We start from the raw sequence: 23,896 nt of genomic DNA, 5'->3' as shown, positions 1-23,896 counted from the left end.
GGTTGGCAGACTAATGTCTCTGCTCTTTACTAGGCGGTCAAGGCTAACCATTGCTCTCTTTCCCAGAAGCAGGCGTCTCCTAATTTCATGGCTGCAGTCTCCTTCCGAGGTAATCTTGGCGCCCAAGAACAGAAAATCTGTCACAGCTTCCACTTCTTAGTGAAAAAATAAATCATCAAAGAGTGTTTAGGCCTTTGGGGTGACATGCTAAAAAGACCCAAGGCCACCGAAAAACATCGCTTAAGATGGGGCTCAAGGGTGGCAAAAATGTTTGTTTTGCTTTTGGAATCTATACCGGGGGGCTGCACATGTAAGACGAGTGCCTTACAAATCATTAAAAAAATCAGGCTGTCAGAGCTTTTTTTTTGGCATTATGAAAATTTAATGCATTAGAAATCCATGTCATTCTGAGGGTGCAGTAACCGGGTAAACTTTACGTCTGCAACTTTTGTTCAAAGAACAGAAAATATTTTTTGTGCCGCCTTGCTTGCAATCTCTGAATCCCGTCTGGCAGCCACAGTGAACCGGAGGCAAAATATGATGCCGAACCTGTAGACAACTTCGCGAAACCGTTCATCGGAACAGTGTGTGAACTTCGCTCGCGCAAAATGAACAGCGTGGAAAGGAAGAGCATGAATCGGTGCTGACAGGGGACCTCGAAACCAGGTTACGGCGACTGCGTTTATCTCTTGATGTGTTAAAACGACTTTATTCTTTCAAATAACAATGATTGTTGGGGCAGAGTGTTCACGACGTATTCTATAGTATGGCACGACAACCACATCAACGTAGCGCTTAAGCACTTGAAAAGAAGAAACGGCGATGTGCCTGTCTTACATTTAGAGCAATAGATTTAATAATCGAGGAACAAAGCCTGGGGCTGTTCACTATCTGCATATATATTGCAGCAGCTCCGTTGCGCGGCCTCTCAGTTTGAAGGCGGACATCCATGCCTTCATTTGCTCGTCCCAGCATCTCGCCGTCGCAATACCTTCCAGTTGGATGCGGTAAGCATCCCACGAGATAGTGCCGTCAAACGTGGGTAATTCCACAACGTCCAATGATGTACCCGCGCCGAGCATGTTATTGGCGGCTACGACAACAGGCCAGGTGACGGCAGGGCTAGAGGCAGCGGTGGCGGTGACGCCTAAAGACTCATGAGCTCTGTTCGGCTCGGCTGGCACAAGGCGACGGAAGTCGCGCCGGAGAGGTTCCATCCTGGGCACTCAGACGGGCCTCCCATGCGTCCATCCGCATGAGTAACTATATCCAGGAGGCGCTCAATACCGCCGTCCAGCTGCTGCGAAGGACCCAGCCCCTTCGAGCGTCTAGGTCTAGCTGGGCCAGCCGCTGCCTCGTCGGCGCCATCGCCTGGTGGCAGAGTCCTGTCGTCTGGCACGTCGGGTCCTTGACTTTGGGAGCGGGTGAGTGGCATGATCCCACTTCTGACATGAAAATGTTGTGGGACGCTGTGCCTTCCTAGAGATAGACACAGAAGAACGGAGGACACCAGGCAAACACCACTTGCACCGGCGCTCTTATTTTGTCTCTAACCCTCGCGCTGGCGCCGCGCGCTCGTCTCGCGCTCGTCCCGCGCCTCTTGTTTTTCTGGCGCAGCGCTCCTCGGCGCGCGCCGTAACAATATTATCTCACGCTTTCTCTTAAGTCGTGCAAGTGTCCCGTGCGGTATCTAAGGAACTGCCTGGGCCTGTATTCGAATGACGTCTAAAACTACGTTTGCTACATTTCGCTTGAGCGAAATTTGTACCACTAATCTCTTGAACATTTGACACACAAAACGATTTTAATTCGCGTTCCACGTCATGCTTTAATCACCTTCATTGCACGCATAACGTCGTGCGTAACTTCATATTTAAGCCTGATATTTGAGCTCCATTGGGGATCTAAATGTTACGCACGAGGTGGTTGTAACTTTGAGACACGTGTCGAGAGTATTCTCGACCAACGGCAGTGTCTCCAATTTAGATCGCAATCGTAGAATTGGCGCTGAGGTTGCGTTACGATAAGCACCAGCAATCGTTTAGGCCTGCTTTTTTAGGCCATTCGCTATCAATAAACGCTGCTTTCGACTAAGCGGAGCACTGACACAGCCGGGGACTATGACACTAGCGTTTCTATGGCGCGAGGCATTGCGTTAACGTGATACTCGACATAACCCTACACAACCACACATGTGGATGGTCTGCATGAAGTTCAATATTTATTCGCAATTAACTAATTAACAGTAGGCCAGTAATTCCTAAAATTAGTCATAAGAAACTTTCCTCCACATACGGCATCCAGCAATATATGGCTTGCCGCTACAGCGGAACGTTCAAATCTAATCACATATAAGTAATGAATTCTAATTAATAAGGAGCCTAATGAGTCGAGCGCTTTGGTACTTAACAGAAGCTAGCCAACGATATGTCACTTCATACTTTCATGATCAATTTTTATCAAACAGAAACTGTAATTACGAGGCCTAATTAGCACTGTGGTCAGTGAGTCGTCTGGCCATAGATGGGCAGTGAGTCATGTGGTCATTCGCCAATTTGCCACTGATACTACGCTAAGCGAGACTGGTTACTAGGCAGGAAAGCTCCCAGTGTGTGGTTGTCAGTGATTTGAAGTTAAGGTTGACTGAGGGAGCGTTTTTTTTTTAGCTTGTGCTTGAATTAGTAACCATATGGCTATAAAGGAATTGGAGGGAAAAAATGGTATCACGCATGCTGCGCCTTGTCGCGCCTGAGTGGTGCCGTGGATGTAAGGTTGTTTTTTTTTGCAGCGGCAACCTTTTCTAATAAAGTTCATGCAATTTTAGACAGAGCAAGCCTTCAATCATGGGCAGTTGATTCGTCAGTGCGTGAATTTTGACCAGATGATTAGCACCCTCGTTCTGCGCTTTAACAATACCGCTGGCCGAAGGGCAAATAATCATTCATCATCATCATCATCATCATCAGCCTGATTATACCCACTGCAAGGCGAAGGCCTCTCCCATATTTCTCCACTTAACCCGGTTCTGTGCTAGCTGCATCCACTTGACCCCTGCGAACTTCTTAATCTCATCCGCCCACCTAACTTTCTGCCGCCCCCTGCTACGCTTTCCTTCCCTTGGAATCCAGTTTGTTACCCTCAGCGACCATCGGTTATCCTCTCTTCGCACTACATGTCCTGCCCATGTCCATTTCTTCTTCTTAATTTCCACTAGAATGTCGGTAACTTGAGTTATTTCTCTGACCCACTCTGCACGCTTTCTATGTCTTAATGTTACCCCTACCATTTTTCGTTTCATAGCCCTCTGGGTTGTCCTCAACTTAAGTAGAACTCTCTTGGTTAGCCTCCAATTTTCAGCCCCATAGGTGAGTACAGGCAACATGCAACTGTTGTATACTTTCCTCTTGAGAGATAACGGTAAGCTGCTAGTCATAATCTGCGAGTGCTTGACAAATGCGCTCCATCCCAATCTTATTCTTCTTGTTATTTCCTTTTCATGGTCCGGATCTGCGGTTACTACCTGTCCTAAGTAGTCATATTCGCCTACTACTTCCAGTATTTCGCTACCTAATGTAAACTGCTGTTCCTTCCCGAGGCTGTTGAACATTACCTTAGTCTTCTGCATATTGATTTTCAAGCCTACCTTTCTATGTTTTCTGTCTAGGTCATCAATCATTATTTGCAGTTCATCCCCCCAGTTGCTTAGCAAGGCAATGTCATCAGCAAATCGCAGATTACTGAGGTATTCTCCATCTACCCTTATCCCTAACTGCTCCCATTCCAAGTCACTGAATACTTCCTCTAAACAAGCTGTGAATAGTACTGGGGAGATTGTGTCTCCTTGCCTAACACCTTTCTTTATGGGAATTTTGTTACTTTATTTATGCAGAACTGTGGTTGCTGTGCAGCCACTATATATATCTTCCAGCACTTTCAGGTACGGCTCGTCTACCCCCTGATTTCGCAATGCCTGCATCACCGCCGAGGTTTCAACTGAGTCAAATGCTTTCTCGTAATCAATTAATGCTATGTAATCAATGAATGCTATGTATGGTTGGTCCGGATCTCGTGTGCTGCCTCTTCGTCATGTTCTTCGCAAAGAAAATAATCATTATACTTTCTCAAACAAACAAGAAAAGTATGCTCCGTAATATTTTGGCCTCATCTGCATTGTGTATTGTTTATTGGTTCCTTTAAGGATATTCATTACATGCTGGTTGTATGGAGATCAAAGAAAGTAGAAACAATTATTTGTTCGAATTATGGAGTTACCAGGTCACAAATGGTCTTGGCCAGGCAAAACACTGGTGTCTTTAAAATTTGAAATTAAATATTTATAAGCTCCCGGAACTATTTTCCAGACTTAGAACTTATGATAACCATCGTGTGCCAAACAGGAGAGGGGCATTACATGATGTCATGTAGTTTTAGCTTTATAATTAAAGCTTCCACATTTATTCACCATCGTGCTAGGACAAATACTGAAATGTGTTGCATTCGACTACAAAATGTAAACGTGCATCGCTCGTACTCACCAACCAACGTGAAGGATGATTTGCTTTAAAGGCGCCTTGAGCAAAATTTTTCCAACTTCGGCCTTCATGTTGTTAAAGCAGGCATGAAGCTTTCCGCCAACAGAGATCAAGCAAGGGACGACCTTCTAGTACACTGAGTGGCTAGTAAATTCGACATGAAATAAGAGCAAAACAAACTACGGACAACAAATGTGGTTTTTACCGATCGTGGCATACAACGTTTCCAAATGCATCGATTGTTATAGTGGTAGCCTTTAAAAAATTACTCCACACTCTAAAACGTGCCGTCCAAAGATGTACCGCTTTCATGACGACGTATCAATCATCCTCGTCATGTTGTCGAGGTTGGCTAGTCCTAATTTGTCCAGAGTGTGAAATCACCCTGTCACATTTCGCCCTGAGGCGTGTTAAGGGCACAAAGTTTCTATCACAATGGAAAATCTAAGGCGATATAAACTCTGTAATACTCCGTGTTTCATACAGAAATCTGAAGTAGAGTCTCGTCATGATCATCTAGGTTGCCCAGATCCTCAATGATCCCTTTCGCAGCTGCTGCAGCTAGCCCTTCCCTGCCAATTTGTTCACCTCACCGGACCCCATGATGCCCTACTACCCGCTGACTCTGCCTATCTACGGAATACACGGATACTGCATAGTACTGACGATTACGTGCTCTATGTATTACATGTCACGTCCAGGTACACTTCGGGTTTCGGTTTCAGCTAGTCATGTTCTGCTTGTTATTACGTTGCTCTCTTCCGGTCACTTATTCCTAAAACTGTCACCTCTTTTTCTGGACATCGATGTGCTACACTTTATTTTAGAAGTTTTCTATGGCCTCCAAGTCCAGCAACAATGGCGCTTGATTACTTGCAGATACATCTATATACACTTTCTCTTGGGGATGCTGGTCGTAATAATTGCGGGTAAGTAAAACGCATTCTTATTTCCCTACGCATTCGTCTTTCATGGTCCAGATTGGTAGTTGCGGCCTGGTCTTGGCAGGTTACCGTACTCATTGTTTCCAGGGCTTAATGCTCTACCATGAAATATTTTAAGCATGAAGTATTTACAGCGTCGGTTGTTGGCACGGCAGAGGAGAACAGGGCAGATGTAAGAACCAAAGGAGAAAAAGAAATCGGCCTCAAACAAAGTTTTGGTTTGGTTTGGTTTGTGAGGTTTAACATATTAAGCGTACTCAAGTTACGAGAATGCGAAACCTATGAACACAAAAACTAATGAAAACACGAAAACAAATTCGTGTTTTCATGAGTAACCTTCTGCAGCCTGCATGCTGTTCTGCCGCAGTAGCGGTGCGTGCGTAAACAAATCCCTTCTCAGTCCTGTGCTGGGCGGCGTCAGTGTGCAGCGCGATGGTGTGCACTCTCTGACCTCCCAGCTCGAGCAGCGCATGCGCATTCCAGGCGAATCTTACCTAATGGAGTGACAACAACGCATGATTTGCTATCCTTACAAAGTGCGAGCGCTCCCAAAACTATACCTGAAGAATAACTCATGCAAAATACGAATGCAGGATGTGTAGAGCAGGCAGGCGCCTACTAGCTGCTATGATTTCATCTCGGAGCCCAACAGCCTAAGATTAACCTGGAATGTGGAGCCTAAAACACACAGTAGCTACGTCAGAAAAATACATATGAGTTTTAAAAACGGAGGGGGGCGTGAAAAGCAAGATAGAATAATACTTGTTGCGAAAAACCTAAAGGTTATGATGAAAAGGGCTGGGACAAGAGAAAACTGGTAAAACTATAAAGCAATACCCAGAAATGGTGGGTAAGAACATTAACGACAATGAGGGTGTAAAGAAAGGATAGAAAAGGTGATTGACAGCTGTTAAAAAGGCAGAAGAATGAGCATACCTCCTCATTTTTCGTTTCTTTCTTTCAATCATTTACAAAGAGCTTGTGTACTAAATCGCTCTTATTAAATCACGGTCCAATATATTTTACAGAAAGTGCTTCAGAGCAGATTGCCAAGAGCTGTCTCCCCAACTACGTCGATTCAAGAGCATGCAAATATTTCTGACTGGGTTATGTACAGAGACAACAGACGAGGTCGGAGGCTTAGGAAGTCGGGAGTGAGCCCCGTGAGCCGCCTGTCATCACTTCCGATCACAGGCTTTTACATGAACTCAGAACCTCACCAGTCAAAAGACAGCAAGTTAAGATTTTGTTTCGGTGCCAATAAAGCAGGCTTGATTTTCCCCTAATGGGGCCGAGAATTAGTGTTCGATAGCCATATCAAGCTAACCTTGCACAGCAAAATGCAAGTCATCACTCGCATGTCACCGTTCCCAAGTCAGCATCGAGTTCCTTCTGGCCGCATTACCGTGAGCCCCGCTCATTTGCGGGTACCACCGGAGAGAACGCGGACGAATGGTGGACGAGCTATACAAGGCATCAGCCGATATAACAAATGGGACTCGAGCGCACAGCTTGTCAACGTGGTGTTTGCGCTCACAGACACGGCTCTTACTTGGTATGAGAACCACGAAGACTTTCACATCGTGGACACGCTTTGTAGAAGAGCTGTCCAAGTGCTTTAGTGGCTCAACAGTGAAAACCATGCGAGTCGTGCGGACGCTGGCTTAACGGGCATAGCTTCCTGAAGAGATTAGCACCCAGTATATCGAGGTGGTCCTAAAGCTCTGCAAAGTTGTCTCTCCTTCTATGTCCGGCCAGGTCAAGGTGGGCCATCTACTGAAACGATTTGCTGAATATGTCGATACCTACCTTATCAGCGAGGAAAACCTGGCTTCGGAGCATTGCCGCAGGTTTGAGAACCTTAAAATGCGGAGGATTAGGCTGCAATCGGGTTATTTGCCTACTGTACCAAAGGTTGCAGCCATTGACTTCACTTATTCCAGCAAATTTGCCGCTACTATTCGTCAGATTATACGTGACGAGTTAACCGGCTGGCAGGGTCTAATTTGCCGTCCCAGCGAGCAGCCATGCGCGTATTCGATAGCTTCGCCTCAACCCCTGTCTGTGAACGCAGCGGAGTACGAGGCATACCCGGTGTTATACCGATATGCCGAGAAGGCAAACCTTTATTTGGACAGCAACACGAACATACAATTATTCAATGGCTTCGGTTTATAAAGGAAGCCTGGGTACAACCGAGGCATGCTATTGGCTAGCGCTACAGTCGCATAGGCGAACCATGACTCCGTATATCAGATAGGGGCGCACAGTAGCAAGGCGGCAGCAAGGTTGATAAACGTTGCGCCGATATAACACTTCTCCTCCAATGAAATCAGAAGCTATCATGCATCAGACGATCCGGCTTCCGCTTATCCCGAGTGCTGTGCCTTGGTAGCACAGGTAACCCGCATCGATTTTTTCCGACAGTGACGAACTTTGGGCGTGACTTTGAAGTGGACAACAATCACTCCGATCCAACACTGACTGGTCCAACACTGGTGTCACAAAAGAACGTCGCAAATGGTCAGCATGCACAAAGCGTGTCTGTCCGTATACAACCACAAGGTATGTCATTGTTTATTTCACATACACGGCCCTGCCTGGACGACAATTCGCCTGTTCCCACGCACTGAACGCATAATCACCAGCAACCAATGATCTCGGTGAACTTCTTCGCTTGTTTCCACAGCCAGAATTCCTCTCAGGTCTGGTATTTATTGCATCTTGCAGATTTGGTATCAACAACAATAACCTTATGCTCAACTTCCTCCTCAAGAACAGTTCATCTGGCGATTGGCCGGTTAATGTATGTGGCGTTGTTCTGTAAGCGACCAGAAAGTTATCTATCCTGTGCTGCAGTGACCTGGAACTTTTGTTCTTTTGGTCCTCTAGCAATTGGTCAAACAGCGACGGTTTTACTGTTTGGACAGCACGTTCTGACGAGCCGTTCGGCTGAGGATTATATGGCGGAGTAAGCATGTGCTTGACACCGTTTGTCAAAAGAAACTCCTCGAAATCTTTTACACGAAACTGCTGCCCGTTATCTGTGACTACCTCTGTCGGCTGGCCAATACTTGCGAACAACAAGCCAACCGATTCGATCGTGCTTTGCACGGCAGTCATGATTCTTATTTCCACCGTTTGGAATAGGAGTCTACAGGTAGAAGCAACATCTTTGTTTTCTTTTTCAGCAAAGTCTATATGCACTCTCTCCCAACTGCTTGTGCACCACTTCCAATATGAAAGCGGCGCTAGTGCATGACCCCACAACTTTTTTTTGAAAATTTGACACTGCTTCATTGTTCTTTCGAGGCATTTGTCTATCCGTGGCCACCAAGCCTTTGACCTCGCAAGTTCTTTCACCTTTGTAATACCGATGTGTTGCTCATGTGATAAGCACATAACTTCACTTTGAAGCGACTGTGGTATAACGGCTCTGTTGGCTCTGTTGTTCCACACCATCATCATCATCATCATCAGCCTAATTATACCCACTGCAGGGCGAAGGCCTCTCCCATATTTCTCCACTTAACCCGGTTCTGTGCTATCTGCATCCACTTGACCCCTGGGAACTTCTTACTGGTGTTCCACACCAAACAGCCGCAATCGACTGAAAGCTCAAACGGCCTCGAATAAAAGCTGATAAAGTGTGTCCATTGCACGCGGCCACCGTGACATCAATTTCTCGAACAGCACTAAGAATTGGATCTTTAACAGTTTCCCGCTCGTTATCTCTCGAAGTTAAGGGCAGTTTACTCACAGGCGAAGATTGAAATATACCTTGTTCCTCGTAGTGGAAGGCGTGATAAGCCATCTGCATAGGCTATCTTTTTTCTGCTCTGTGCAAAATGCGAAAGTTTTATTTGCAAAGAAAATCCCCTAGCGATGCACACGAGCTGCAGCGACTGCATTTTTGTGGTGCTTTGCCTCAAAAATAGCGGTGAGATACTGGTGATCGGTGATCAGGTCGAACCTACGCCCATACATGTATTTATGGAATTTTGTTACTGCAAAAACAAATGCAAGAGCTTCTTTTTCCACCTGCACCGAATTACGCCCAGCAGGAGTCATTGATCGAGAAGCGAACGCAATCGGTCGCTTTACGCCCTCAACCATGTTCGACAGCACCGCCCCTAAGCCGTAAGCAGAAGCGTCACATAGCTGTATTTCTTTCTTTACGTCATACAGTTTCAAAATCATGTCTTCGCTGATTAAATTTTTACAGCGTCTGAAACATGCGTCACACTGGCTCGACCATTTCCATGTGCTGCCTTTGCGTAACAGTTGGACAGTTTCTAGCAAATTTTCTAGGTCAGGCAAAAATTTGACGTAGTAGTTTACTATGCCCAAAAATGCCTTTGGTTGAGTCACGTTAATTGGTTTAGGTGCTACTCCAATCGCCTTTACTTTTTCTGGTGTTGGGTGTACGCCATTCTTGTCTAGCGCATGTTCCAAGTAGCAAACATTTTCTTGAAAAAATTGCATTTCCCTGCATTTACACGAATGGCGTGCTTACCGAGTGTTTGTAGCTCTTGCTCGGAACGGTGATAGCACGCAGTCAGATCTTTACCTGCTATTAACACATCGTCCAAGTAACAGGCAGTTCCAGGTATGTTTCGTAACACTTGGTCCATCATGGCCTGAAACATTGCGGGGCGCTTGCCACTCCGTACAGCATGTAAAGAATTTATAAAGAGAAGAAATACCGAGCTCTTGCTCCCGAAAGAGCAGCCAGCAAAAGTCAGCGCGTTCCTAGGTATAGGCATGGTCCACTTTCCCGGAACGACCGGGGAACGCGCGATTGGGAACAAGGGTTGGCGTGGCACCCCGCTGAGGAGAAGGAGGGGCCTGGACCGGCGACGAGGAGGCTGTGCGCACGTGCGGGGTGTGAGTGCTGCTGGGAACGACTGACCGAGAGGAGAAGAGGGGACGAGACAGTGTGGAACGCACTCTTCGTCGGAGAAACACGCGTGTAAACTTTGCAGAATATATCCAGTATTTTTGTTACCGTTAAAGAGTTTTTGTCCGCGTGTGATTTCTTCACTTTTATTCGAATCACTTACGCGTGTAAACTTTGCTGAATATATCCAGTATTTTTGTTACCGTTAAAGAGTTTTTGTCCGCGTGTGATTTCTTCACTTTTATTCGAATCCCCTAATGTTCAAAGTTGTAATAACCAAGTTCAGTCTAATATAAATTCATCAACTACCACATGGTGCCGAAACCCGGGATGAGAAGATAGTGGCGAAATCCGAAAAGACCGCGACGGACCAAAATGGAAAAGCTCAAAGCGAAGAGGCGAAGTCAACAAGGGCAGAAAACGATTATCATCAACGAGGCCACAACAGCGTTGCCGACAGCCAACGTCCAACAGTTGACAGCTCTGCTTCATAGACTGGAAGTCAGCAATGATGAGCTGCGGAAGATCAACGACGAGTTGGAGAACTATCTACCGGAGGAAGTGTTCGAGACCGAGTTTACAGAAAGCGTCGAATACGACTACCGGGCCATAAACCTCATCGGCCAACTGAGGGCTCGAATCGCCGCTTCACAACAGACTGCGCCTGAACAGAACGCCGAATCGACGCAAACGTCCGTGCCGACGCCCAGACTGACTGCAATCAGGCTTCCGAAGCTGCAGCTCCAGCATTTCAATGGTGAGCTTGCCAACTGGCACTCGTTTTGGGAATGTTTCCGCGAAGCGGTGCATGATAATCAGGCCCTGTCCAAAGCGGAGAAATTTCATTACTTAAAGAGCCTCCTCACCGGGTCTGCAGCATCGGTAGTTAAAGGGTTACAAGCGACTGAGGCATGCTATGAAGACGCTATACAGATACTGCTGCGCCGTTTCGGAGACAAGGGGCTAATAGAACAAGAACACCTTGCCGAATTAAGGACGCTACCACCAGTGTCGTCATCAGGAGATGTCAGAGGGCTCCGCCGGCTCTACGATCATGTTCAAGCCCACATTTGCGGGCTAACGGCTCTCGGAGTGACCAAAAATGCCTATTGCGCCATGCTTTGCGACATTATTCTAACGGCGCTGCCGCGAGACATGGTGGTGGAGTTTCACCGCCTGGCAAGCCGAGCGACCAAGACAGATGTTTTGTCGCCGCCCGATAGTAGTCCCGCGTCACCAGCGCAGCAGTCCTCCGCCTCGACGCAGGCAGCAGACAGATCAGAGAGAAGGCTAAAGGAGGTACTACATTTTCTGCTAGTAGAAAAAGAGTGTCGAGAGCGATGTAGGCAAGGTCCCGCCTTTGAGAAGCCTTCTTACAAGGAAAACTTCGGCAAACGCGCCAGGCAGTCGACTCCGAGTGCCGCTGTTATTTATGCGCAAGCAGGCAAAACAGAGAAATGCGCATTTTGCGATTCGAACAGGCACGACAGAGAGATCTGCAAGGCTGCACTGACGAACGAAGAAAAAACCGAAAAACTTGCCAGGGCGAAAAGGTGCTTTCGGTGCACAAGGTGGGGACACCGAGCAAAAGACTGCAGGCGAAAGATAAAATGCGGGAATTGCGAGAAAAGGCACGCTACCTCAATGTGTAACCTCAATTGGGCAGCGATCAAAACTGACGTACCAACAGAGATCACCGCCACTCATGTGCATACAGACGCCAAAACAGAAAAAACGCAAGAGACGGCAGTGCAGACTTTCCGTGCCTTTGCGTTGGGGAGCACCAAATACGGCTACATCCGGGGCGTAATGGACGGTGGAAGTCAAAAAACGTTCATTCGAGCAGATATCTCAAAAACACTCGACTTGAAGGTTTTAGGAAAGGCCGACTTCCTCCTAAACACCTTTGGGGCTGCGGCCGCGCATGTCCGAAGCTTCCGGCTGGTAGAACTTCGCCTTCGGAGCCAATACGGAGATCATGAAATAGCAATAGAGGCTATTGTGGTGCCCTTCATATGCAGGGACGTCAGGCAGGTACCCGCAGATCACAGTTTTGTGCAAAAGATGGAAGTTCGAGGAGCACTGCTCGCAGACAGACCGATCCATCCGGGCATGTCTTCACTGCCAGGTATTGGATTACTACTTGGAGCCGACCACCTTCGGAAATTTCAAACGGGAGAGGTGCAAAGATGCAACGAAAATGAAGGATTAACAGCGGTGAAAACAAAGTTTGGTTGGACGATTCAGGGACCGTTCAGTGTGACTTCAAGCCTCGCAATCGCAACAATGTTTGCATACTAAGAATAGGCTTGGAAACTGCAGACAAGGTCCACACTACGCTGCAGAATTTCCGGGAACTAGACGCCATCGGCATAAAAGATTCCCCAGAGACACGATGACGAAAGAGCACTGAGCAAGATAAAGTTGGAAAAGAAATGTCTGTGCTATGAAGTTGCCTTGCCATGGAAAGACGCATCCAAAGAACTCAACGACAACAAAAATATGGCAATTCGGCGACTCGACAACCTAACAAAGCGACTATGCCGCAATCCAGAACTCGCTCAGCAATACGACGACGCCATCAGGAGTTATTTCGAGGCAAGGCATGCGGAGCGGGTGACCGAAGAAGTAGCGTCTGGGAAAGTTTATTACATGCCACATCAGCCAGACGTACGTAGTGAGGCAACTACAACGAAGCTGCGTGTCGTGTTCGACGCATCATCACACACTCCGAAGAAACGGTCACTCAACGACCACTTGGAAAAAAGACCTAACCTCGTCAGTGATTTGGTGATCAGCTCATTAACTAGCGCAGCTGCGTCGAAGCGCGTAGTGCTTGCAGACGTCGAGGCTACGATTAATTCTCGGCCACTAGCCTACGTCTCCTCAGCACCAAAAGAAACATCGGTTCTCAAGTCTTCCCATCTGCTCACTGGGAAACGGTTGATCGCCTTGCCCGAAGCGAAAGCAGCCTCCGTTCCTTCGGCCAGTGAAACCGACTTAGGTCGAAGGTGTAAATACCGACAAACGGTCATGGACTCATTTTGGAAGAGATGGGTGAAGGAGTACCTGCTTCAGTTACGCTCGGTCCACTTGTCCGCTTCCAGCCATGCGAGTGCGATCACAGTAGACGACTTGGTTATCGTGCATCAAGAAAAGGCGCCGAAGCATATGTGGCAGACTGCTCGCGTGGTAGAGGTCTTTAAGGGACGAGATGGACATGTGCGTTCGTGCACAGTTAAGATGCCATCCGGAGCCATCATAAGGCGACCGGTTCAGCTCCTCTATCCCTAGGAGAGTGAGTGAGTGAACTTTATTAATTTCTCGGAGATCTTTTTCTTTGCCTCCTCAACCGAGGCTGACGAGCGGTTGGCGCTCCCAGTCCAGGGCACCACTGGCTTTCGCCAGTTTGCGAGCTCTTGTGACCAGGTAGAGCTGAGCCTCCGGGTCAGAGCTGGCCAGCAAAGCCTCCCACTGTCTTTCATTTGGGTTTTCAATTTTTTGCAGTTGATGTGAGCTGCATGCCCATGTTATGTGGTACAGGGTAGGGGTCTTCCCGCACCACGGGCACTCGTCTCTGAATGTCGTGGTATGCATCATGTGTAATATGTGTAAATTAAGGAAGGTGCCCGTCTGTAGCCGCCTCAGATCTATGGCCTCCTCGTTGCTGAGCTGTTTATGCGGCTCCGGATATACTTTTCCTTGGAGACGCGCATAAAATGAGTTGCACTCATTTTGGGGGGAGGATGTAAAGAATTTATAAAGAGCAGAAATACCGAGCTCTTGCTCCCGAAAGAGCAGCCAGCAAAAGTCAGCGCGTTCCTAGGTATAGGCATGGTCCACTTTCTCGGAACGACCGGAGAACGCGCGATTGGGAACAAGGGTCGGCGTGGCACCCCGCTGAGGAGAAGGAGGGGCCTGGACCGGGGACGAGGAGGCTGTGCGCACGTGCGGGGTGCGAGTGCTGCTGGGAAGGACTGACCGAGAAAAGAAGAGGGGACGAGACAGTGTGGAACGCACCCTTCGTCGGAGAAAGACGCGTGTAAACTTTGCTGAATATATCCAGTATTTTTGTTACCGTTAAAGAGTTTTTGTCCGCGTGTGATTTCTTCACTTTTATTCGAATCCCCTAAAGTTCAAAGTTGTAGTAACCAAGTTCAGTCTAATATCAAATCATCAACTACTACACGGCAGTCGCCGGAACCCGAACAGTCCCACGTACGTGTTCATCGTGAGAAATTCTTGTGCCTGCTCCTGCAGTTCAAGGTGCAGTTAAGCCTTAGACAAATCTAATAAAGTGAACACAGTCCCTCAACCAGTGACGCGAATATGTCCTCTGGCAGCGGATAGTGGTCGAGTTCAATGCCCCGATTTACAGTCACTCTGTAATCCCCACATATCCTAATATGCTATTCTGCTTTCTTTGGGATGATCACTAGCAGTGTAGCCCACGCACTGTACCTCACTCTGTACACCACATCAGACTTCTGAAGTTCAAGCTATTCATTCTCCACTTGTTAGTGCAGTGCATATGGTACTGGTTTCGCCTTACAAAAAACTGCTTTTGCATCGTTTTTTGTTTTGATACTACCGGTGAATCCCTGTATAGAACCATAACCTGACTTCAAACACACCACTGTACAGATGTTTGAACTTGTTCTCGGTTTCCGCTGCTGCCATCGGCCTGCCATCCTGCACGTTATCAACGTCATGTGGCAACTGCTGAACAGCATTGTGCAAGTCAACTTTTAGTGCCGTTGTCCAATCGCGACCTTAAAGCGTCGCCATGCGAGCTCCATTTTCTTGCTTTGCAATTATCAGAGGCAGATTGTAGCTTCGGTTCTGATAAGATACCTTGACGTTTGGTACGCCTTTAATTTTGAATGAAGTACCGTTATACACGCCTAGACGTATGTCGCCTTCTGAACATGGGCAGTTTGGAAAATTTTTATCAGCCTCTTTCAGATATTATTGTTACACCGGCTCCTGGGTCTAATTCCATCGAAATCTCCTTGCCAATTACTTTTACGTTAAGCACAATAGGCGGTGAGCCGTGAACTTCGTTCGTCGTACAACTTGTAAGCAAGTCGGTTTCCCTGAGCTTCTCAACTTTATGCACCACCTTTATTTTGCACATTTTCGCTACATGACCCGGCTTTGAGCTTTTGAAACACGTACTTTTGAGGAAAGTACAACTCACTGGCATATGCAGTCCTCCGCATCTGTTACAGACCTGAACAGTGCCTTTCCCACGTTGATTCCTTGGGCCGTTTTGAGGGGCACGTTTCTCGTTGCTAGGGGCATTCTTTGTCGCGAGTCGCCGGCCTTGTGTAGTGGATTGCCGATGGCAGCAGATGTCAGCCAGACTGGTGGTTGACCCCTCAGGGAGCATTCTTCTGGTGTCATTCTGAGCAGTTTCCAAGGCGGTGGCAATTTAGCAAACTCGCTCGTAGGTGACTTCGTCACCCGACAGAGCAAAGAGACGGCAGAATCCGCTCGCATTCCAGAAATCAGTCGATTTCGGAGCGCTTCTGGCGGCGAGCCTCTTTAGCTCGACAATGAACTGCACTAGGCTTTTGTGCTACGCTTGGTTTCGCTGGTAGAAGTGATACCGCTCGGTAACCAATGGCCATTTTGGTGCATTGTGCTGTCGGATAACATTAGCAGCTTCTTCGTACTCGACTTGCGTGGGATTCTTCGGCAGCAGAAGGCTACGCAGACTCACGTAAGCCTTTGCACCAAGGACAGTCAAAAAGACTTGCAACTTCTTTCTTGCGTCATTTCGTTGGCGATTGCGGACAGGTCGAACCTTTCCACGTAGACATCGAAATTGCCAGAGTCCGGGCAGAAATCGCCCAACGATTCCAGGGTGGTGTTCATCACTGATGTCCACGCTTGCCGTGACGTAGTCGTTTCTTCAGGCTTGGTCATTGCCTCTTCCTGAACGATCCCATCCTCGTCGCCATGTTATTCCGAGATGCCGAGAAGGCAAGCCTTTATTTGGACAGCAAAACGAACACACAGACAAGGATTCAGTGGTTTCGGTTTATAAAGGAAGCCTGGGTGCAACAGAGGCATACTATTGGCTAGCGCTACAGTCGCACAGGCGAACGATGATGCGTATATCAGATAGCGGCACACTGTACCCAAGCGGCACACGTTATCAAGGCGGCACACCGTAGCAAGGCGGCAGCAAGCTTGATAAGCGTTGCGCCGATATACCACCCGTAGCCTTAGCCATAGAGAAAGAGATTGGTAAAGCGCCGACACTCCCATAGGGCCCAGCGATCCATTTGACAGTAGCGCACCTAGGGGGCGGCGGCAACTACTTCCGGTCTTGCTGAAAGGCGCAATTTGAATGCTAGCATGCGCTGCGCCCTCCCCTGCCCTTTTGGCTCATTATTTTGTTTTTACATGGCCTGCTAGTGTTTTATTTATTTTCATAATGCATAACAACATGAAAAATAGATTCCCAGTTCTCTATAACTGGCCATCAACGCCGCTGTAAAACAGCCTTTGCAAAACAGTATTGCAGAACAGACGCCAAGTGCTTTGTGAAATGAACATTTATTTTACTGCATATAAAACACATAGGAGATGCAACAGATGTGGACGGATGCATTGACAAAACTTGTCACACACTAGGCGATGTGCACAATACATAAAAATTAAAATACACACGGCGAAAAAGAGCACTTAGGTAGAGACAAAAAAATAGCATAACGTTGATTTCCGAATTATGGAAAACGATATGTTTCCAGTTGCGGCTACCTTAGCAAGGGTAACTTGTATTGTTCAGGGCAGAGAGGAGTGCTGATGCTTGCAGGAAGGCTACATCGTTCACTTGTCGCATCTGCCGTGCTTCGGCTGCAGTCCGTGGGTCCATGCAGTGCTGTTGGAAAAGGAATGAACGTGATGCAGAAGGTTGCAATGAAATGTAAGGCCACTGCAACACGCGCACATTTGTACATGTGGGTGCGTACTGAAGACTGGGTAAGCAGCAGTTATGGCCCAGAACAGAAAAGCTGTCATTCGTAAAATATCCACAAGCTACTCTAGCAACTTAGAGGTGAGGAAATACAGGCTAACCGAATCTATCTAAAAATGCATTTCTACAGTGACTGAAATAATAGCCACTAAACTAACAATATTCCTCAAAAGCACTGAGCAGCTGAAGCAATGAAGCTTGCAGCATAATAAAACATTTCTCACTTCAATGTTGTCGCGTTAAATGCAACGCGACACCACGCAAAAGTAGCCTTTCGCAAAACCGCGTCAGGCTGGCCTCGCGCCATGTCACATGTCACCGCGGCTGGCAAGTACGCCACTTTGTGAAGCGCCGACCGCCGTGCCTGAAAACTGCCTTATATGGCGCGCAGTTACACAAGAATGAAACATTTATATCCTTGCGGTTGCCCTGCTAAACGCGACACTAACTAGCCGTTCGACAAACCGCGTCCGCCCTGGCCAACCGCGTCACGCATCGCCGCACCGGCCGGCGAATACGCCATATGTTTGTGCAACGGCGTGTCTTGGTTCCTTCACATGCCACTTTGTCCAGCTTACTGAGCTAAACCGTTCGTAAATCAGCGCAGTTTCCAGGAACACAACATATTACACCTCAGCGCGGTTGGAAACTGCCGGAGCGTCACGAACTGCGCCTGAACTTCTCTATGCTTCAACAGCCGGTGCGCCTGTTCACGAGCTGCGAAACTTAATCGGCCCCGGCCGGCGTGGTCAGCGTAAATTGCTTGAAATGCAACCTAGTTTAGCAAAAACCTTGCTCACCTTGCCGTCGTTCCAAACCACAGTTGTTCCGGGTAGCAGCCCACGAGAGATAAAAATATGCAGTCTGTGCCGCACAGACGAGGCCCGCGCAGATAACCAGCCCCTTCTACAACTTTCTGTCGTCTGCTCCGGCGGGCTACCGCTGCATCCAGTGCCGCCGCGCGCGCTTCAGCGTTGGGGCCACCATCCATCAATCGGCGATAGAGCAACAAGTCGCGGATCATTTCCTGGGGCCAGTTTTCGCCGTGTCCGCTCTTTACCAATTTCTTTCTCTATGACCCAGCTGTTTCGGCAGTTCCGAGCGCACCACATCCGTAGATCGCCGCACGAACCACCTGTGCGCTCGTGAGCTGCCGCCGGTCATCTACGACAAAAAAGTACGACGTGATGCCTTTTCTACAGGCCCCAACACCGTCGATCTTTTCCCTAGGCCACCTTTTGTTCGTCCGCCTTTCGTGTGCTACCGGTGTAGTAATCCTGGCCACATCTCGCGGTTTTGCCATGGTCGACGCTCGTATCACTATGGCTCCACGATGTATACTGCATGGCCCGTCCATCAGCACCTTAAGAACAATCAGCCTTTCAACCCATTTCCGCACCTGACCACTGGCCCACAGAACTTGAGGAACCCTTCTCTCGCATCAGATCGCAACATGACCCCTCCTCCGCTATCCCGGACATGCCGAACCTTATCATCACATCTGGAAAACTAGCCAGCGTGACCGATGCAGGTGAGGTCACTGGACGTCTGCTAAGCACCGACATACCTCCCCCTGCATTAATGTTTAAGAACAATGTTAACGTGTTCGTTGATGGTGTTTCTAAATCGGCTCTTGTCGATACCGGGCAACTGCTTCAAAAATGAGCTTAGGGTATAAACGGTTGCTAAGGCGCAAAATGATGTTTCAGTGTGCCCTGAAATCGACGCTTTGTGGAGTGAGTGGCGAATCGCTTCGGTCTTTGGGAGCGTGCAGTGTGGAAGTCAAACTGGGTAGATTAGATTTCCAAGCAAAGTTTGTTGTTATTGTCCGCTCCATTCAAGATATAAATTCAGAGTTGGATGTTTTATTTAAACATTTTTAGCGCTACAGCGCTCGTGTTGTTCGGTCTTCTCGTCTGTTTTGTCTGTTTTGCGCTACAATATCGCTAAGTTGACTGTCATGGTAGGGTGGTTTATTTCAAGCACAACTTTTTGCCTAGTCTCGTGGAAACTTTGAGCAATGCGGAAGTTGTGCTTAGCGTGTCCCACGACATAGTCGTGCTATTGTGGACTGCAGTGTACGTCCCAGTTACCTCATCGCCTGGCATTAGTGACATGTTTGAGGCTGTACTACAACCTATTTATTTAGCGTGTGGGAAGAATGTCCTTGTGCCTCATTGTCTGGTATCTGTGGTAAACCGCCACACCTGGTTCGGGGAGGAATTATTTTCCACACCTGGTTGTGGAAAATTAATTCCTCCCCGAACACGCTGTTCTATCAATTGGCTTGAAATTTGCCTCCTGTGAACACGATATGCTCTCCGCGTTGGCAGCGGTAGGAGTCAATCCAGCCGACCCTATTTCTAAGGCATCGTCAGCAACATCCACAATTACTAGCATGGACAACACCAGCCTCAGTACCCTTCAGTACCTAGCTCGGGTGGACCTTCTGCTCCAATACTCACCTATTTGCAACTTCGCCTAACCCACTGGATCGTCTTCTATCTCTGCGTCTCGCACTCGTCATGGAATAGGCACCATTTCTTACTGTCCGATGCGCCAGAAGCCCCATCAAGTGTGAGCATTCGAGTGCAAGGGGATCAACGGACAAGCGCAAAAAAGCTTCAGTTCAGTCCAGTCGTTCAGTCGTGTCCGACTCTTCGTGACCCTATGGACCATGTCACGCCACGCTTTCCGGTCTCTCACTACCTTCCTAAAGTAACATAACTTCATCTGCAGCGCCTCGAGGATGCCATATAACCATCGCGTTCGCTGCCTACCCCTTCTCCGGCGACCCTGAACCTTTCCCAACATCAAATCTTTCTCCAGCGACTCCTCTCTTCTCATCAGATGTCCAAAGTAGCCGAGCTTTAACTTTAGAATTTGACCCTCCAATGAGCATTCAGGGTTTATGGTCGCCAATATCGACTGATATGATCTTCTGGCCGTCCAAGGAACGCTCAAGTCTCCACCAGCAGCACAATTATTGCTATTGTGACTGGCCATAGGGTTTTCTTGGCAGAAAATACTGGAGTGGGTTGCCATTACCTTCTCCAGTGAATCACATTTTGTCAGAACTCTCTGTCGTGACCTGTCTATCTTGGGTGGCCCTACACACCAGAGCTCACGACTTCATTGAGTTTCGCAAGCCGCTCCGCCACGACAAGGCAGTGATCCATGAAGGGGAAATGCGAAGAAATGATTCACATGGTAGTAATTCAGGAGTCTTCGAGTCCTTAGGCGGCCCGTGTAATCCTGGTACGCAAGAAGGATGGTATGTGGAAATTCTGCGTTGATTATCGACGTCTAAACGCCATCACTAAAAAGGATTTGTACCCACTACCTCATATAGATGACGCCACTGACTGCCTTTCTGCCACATCTTTCTTTTCGTTCGTCGATCTAAGATCAGGTTCTTGGAAAATACCTGTGCACCCTAATGAGAAGGAAAAAAATTATTTCTCACGCCGGATAGACTTTAAGAATTTAATGTTACGCCCTGTGGACATTGCAATGCGCCTGCAACAATCGGAAGATTTAAGAACATGGTGTTGCGAGGTTTAAAGTTGGCATGTTTTACCTGCGCGATGCCATACTTGGCAGGACGTTCAATGAACATAACAAACGCTTAAACTATTGTCTTAGACTGTTTGCGTAACGCTGGCCTCGTCCTCAATTCGAAGAAGTGCCTGTTTGGCGAGCGCCAGGCATTGGTGCTGGGCACCTTGTTGATGAGGACAAGGTACGACCTGATCCTCAGAAAACAGCGGCGGTAGAGTCATTGACACCACCCAAGACTGCCGAGTAGCTTCGCAGTTTTCTTGGGTTATGTTCTTATTACCTTCGTTTTATTACACCAATTTGGTGACATTGCCGCCCTGCGGACAAGTCTGCTACAAAAGAGGGCTTATTTCGAATGTGTGTGACTCTGACGCACCCACAGACGTCCACACGACAAAAGCGATGTTGGCATTGGGGATAAGTTGGTTAAATGCTGCAGTGGACAAGACCATGTTATTGCATACGCAAGCCATCCTCTCAGCAAACCTGAGCGGATCTACACGGTCCCGAAGCAGGAGTGCCTTGCAGCGGTCCTTCGCCTCCAAGAGTACACTTTCATCATCATCATCATGAGCCTGACTGTACCCACTGAAGAGCGAAGGCCTCTCCCATATTTCTCCATTTACCCCGGCTCTGTGCTAGCTGCATCACTTGACCCCTGCGAACTTCTTAACCTCATCCGCCCACCTCACTTTCTGCCGCCCCCTGCTACGATTTCCTTCCCTTGGAATCCAGTTTGTTACCCTAAGCGACCATCGGTTATCCTCTCTTCGCACTACATGTCCTGCGCATGCCCATTTCTTCCTCTTAATTTCCCATAAATTGTCGGTAACTTGAGTTATTTCTCGGACCCAGTCTGCACGCTTCCTATCTCTATATGTTACCCCTACCATTTTTCTTTCCATAGCCCTCTGGGTTGTCCTCAACTTAAGTAGAACTCTCTTGGTTAGCCTCCATGTTTCAGCCCCATAGGTGAGTACAGGTAAGATGCAACTGTTGTATACTTTCCTCTTGAGCGATACCGGTAAGCTTCTAGTCATAATCTGCGAGTGCTAGCTAAAATCGCTCCATCCCAATTTTATTCTTCTTGTTATTTCCTTTTCATGGTCCGGATCTGCGGATACTACCTGTCCTAAGTAGACATAATCGCCTACTACTTACATTACTTCCCTACCTAATGTAAACTGCTGTTCCTTCCCGAGGCTGTTGAACATTACCTTAATCTTCCGCATATGGGTTTTCAAGCCTAACTTTCTACTTTTCCTGTCTAGGTCATCAATTATTATTTGCAGTTCATCCCCCGAGTTGCTTAGCAAGGCAATGTCATCAGCAAATCGCAGATTACTGAGGTATTCTCCATCTACCCTTATTCCTAACTGCTCCCATTCCAAGTCTCTGAATACTTCCTCTAAGCAAGCTGTGAATAGCACTGAGGAGATTGTGTCTCATTGCCTAACGCCTTTCGTTATGTGAATTTTGTTACTTTCTTTATGCAGAACTAGGGTTGCTGTCCAGCCACTATATATGTCTTCCAGCACTTTCACGTACGGCTCGTCTACTCCCTGATTTCGCAATGCCTGCATCACCGCCGAGGTTTCAACTGAATCAAATGCTTTTTCATAATCAATGAATGCTATGTATAAGGGCTGGTTATATTCCGAGCACTTTTCTATCACCTGATTGATGGTATGCACATGGTCGATAGTATAGTACCGTTTCTGAAAACCTGCTTCATCATTTGCTTGATTGCAGTCTAAGGTTGTCCTGATTCTATTAGTGATTACCTTAGTAAATACCTTATACGTAACAAACAGTAAGCTGATTGGTCTGTAATTTTAAGGTCCTTAGCGTCCCCTTTCTTATGAATGAGGATAATGTTTGAATTCTTCCATGGTTCCGATACCGTCGATGACACCAGGCACTGCGTATACAGAGTGGCCAATTTTTCTCGCACGATATTGTCACGGTGTTGGCGACTGGGGCTAGATTACAGAGCTGGTACAGGTAGAATCACACGGTCCAAGGTTTAGATACGTCCTGCGAGTCCGGAGCCGATTCACTTCAACGTCGTCTTTCACTCTGAGCGCCCCCTGGCATTCCTCCCTCCTTAAGCGTAACGCACACAGTTACACGCGCACACAAGCGTACAAAAGCAACCTCCCCCCCTCAAAAAAAAGTTTGTTGATGTAGTTTGTCAGTCAGCGTGCAAAGTACGGCTTCAGTCGCAAGACATGAACTGTCTCTGGACGAGGTAGCCGACGGCCTGTGTGCTCTGATCCATCCGGGAGCACCTCGTAATTGACGTTACTGATGCGTCGCACGATTTTATATGGTCCGAAGTAGCGGCAAATTAGCTTGTCTGAAAGGCCGCGGCGTCGAACAGGAATCCACACCCACACCTGGTCCCCGGTGTTGTAGGAAGCTTGTCTGTGGCGGAGGTTGTACCGGCGTGAATCCCTGTCCTGTTGCTGGGTGATGTGGACGCGTGCTAGTTGGCGTGCTTGCTCAGCATCTTGGGCAAACTGCTCGGCGTCAGAACAAAGTTCGGTATCTGTTTGGTAAGGGAGCATTGCGTCCAGCATCGTCTGAACCTCCCTGCCGTAAACGAGGCGAAACGGCGTGAAACGTGTAGTCTCTTGGACTGCCGTATTGTATGCGAACGTCACATATGGTACGATCGCATCCCAAGTCTTGTGCTGGGCGTCGACGTACATCGCCAGCATATCCGCGATGGTCTTATTAAGCCTTTCCGTCAGCCCATTGGTCTGCGGATGGTAAGCAGTAGCTTTTCGATGCGCCGTACCACTGAGATGAAAGACTTCGGTCATCATTTTTGAAGTAAAGGCAGTCCCTCTATCAGTAATAATACAGGTAGGAGCACCGTGCCGTAGTATGATCTGGTGTACAAAGAAATGGGCAACTTCTGACGCTGTACCACTAGGTAACGCTTTGGTCTCGGCATAGCGAGTCA

Source organism: Amblyomma maculatum, chromosome 10 (genome assembly GCF_055883805.1).
Source record: "Amblyomma maculatum isolate TAMU_Amacu chromosome 10, ASM5588380v1, whole genome shotgun sequence".
In the NCBI taxonomy this organism is placed as follows: domain Eukaryota; kingdom Metazoa; phylum Arthropoda; class Arachnida; order Ixodida; family Ixodidae; genus Amblyomma; species Amblyomma maculatum.
Note: the sequence above shows the minus strand (reverse complement) of the source record.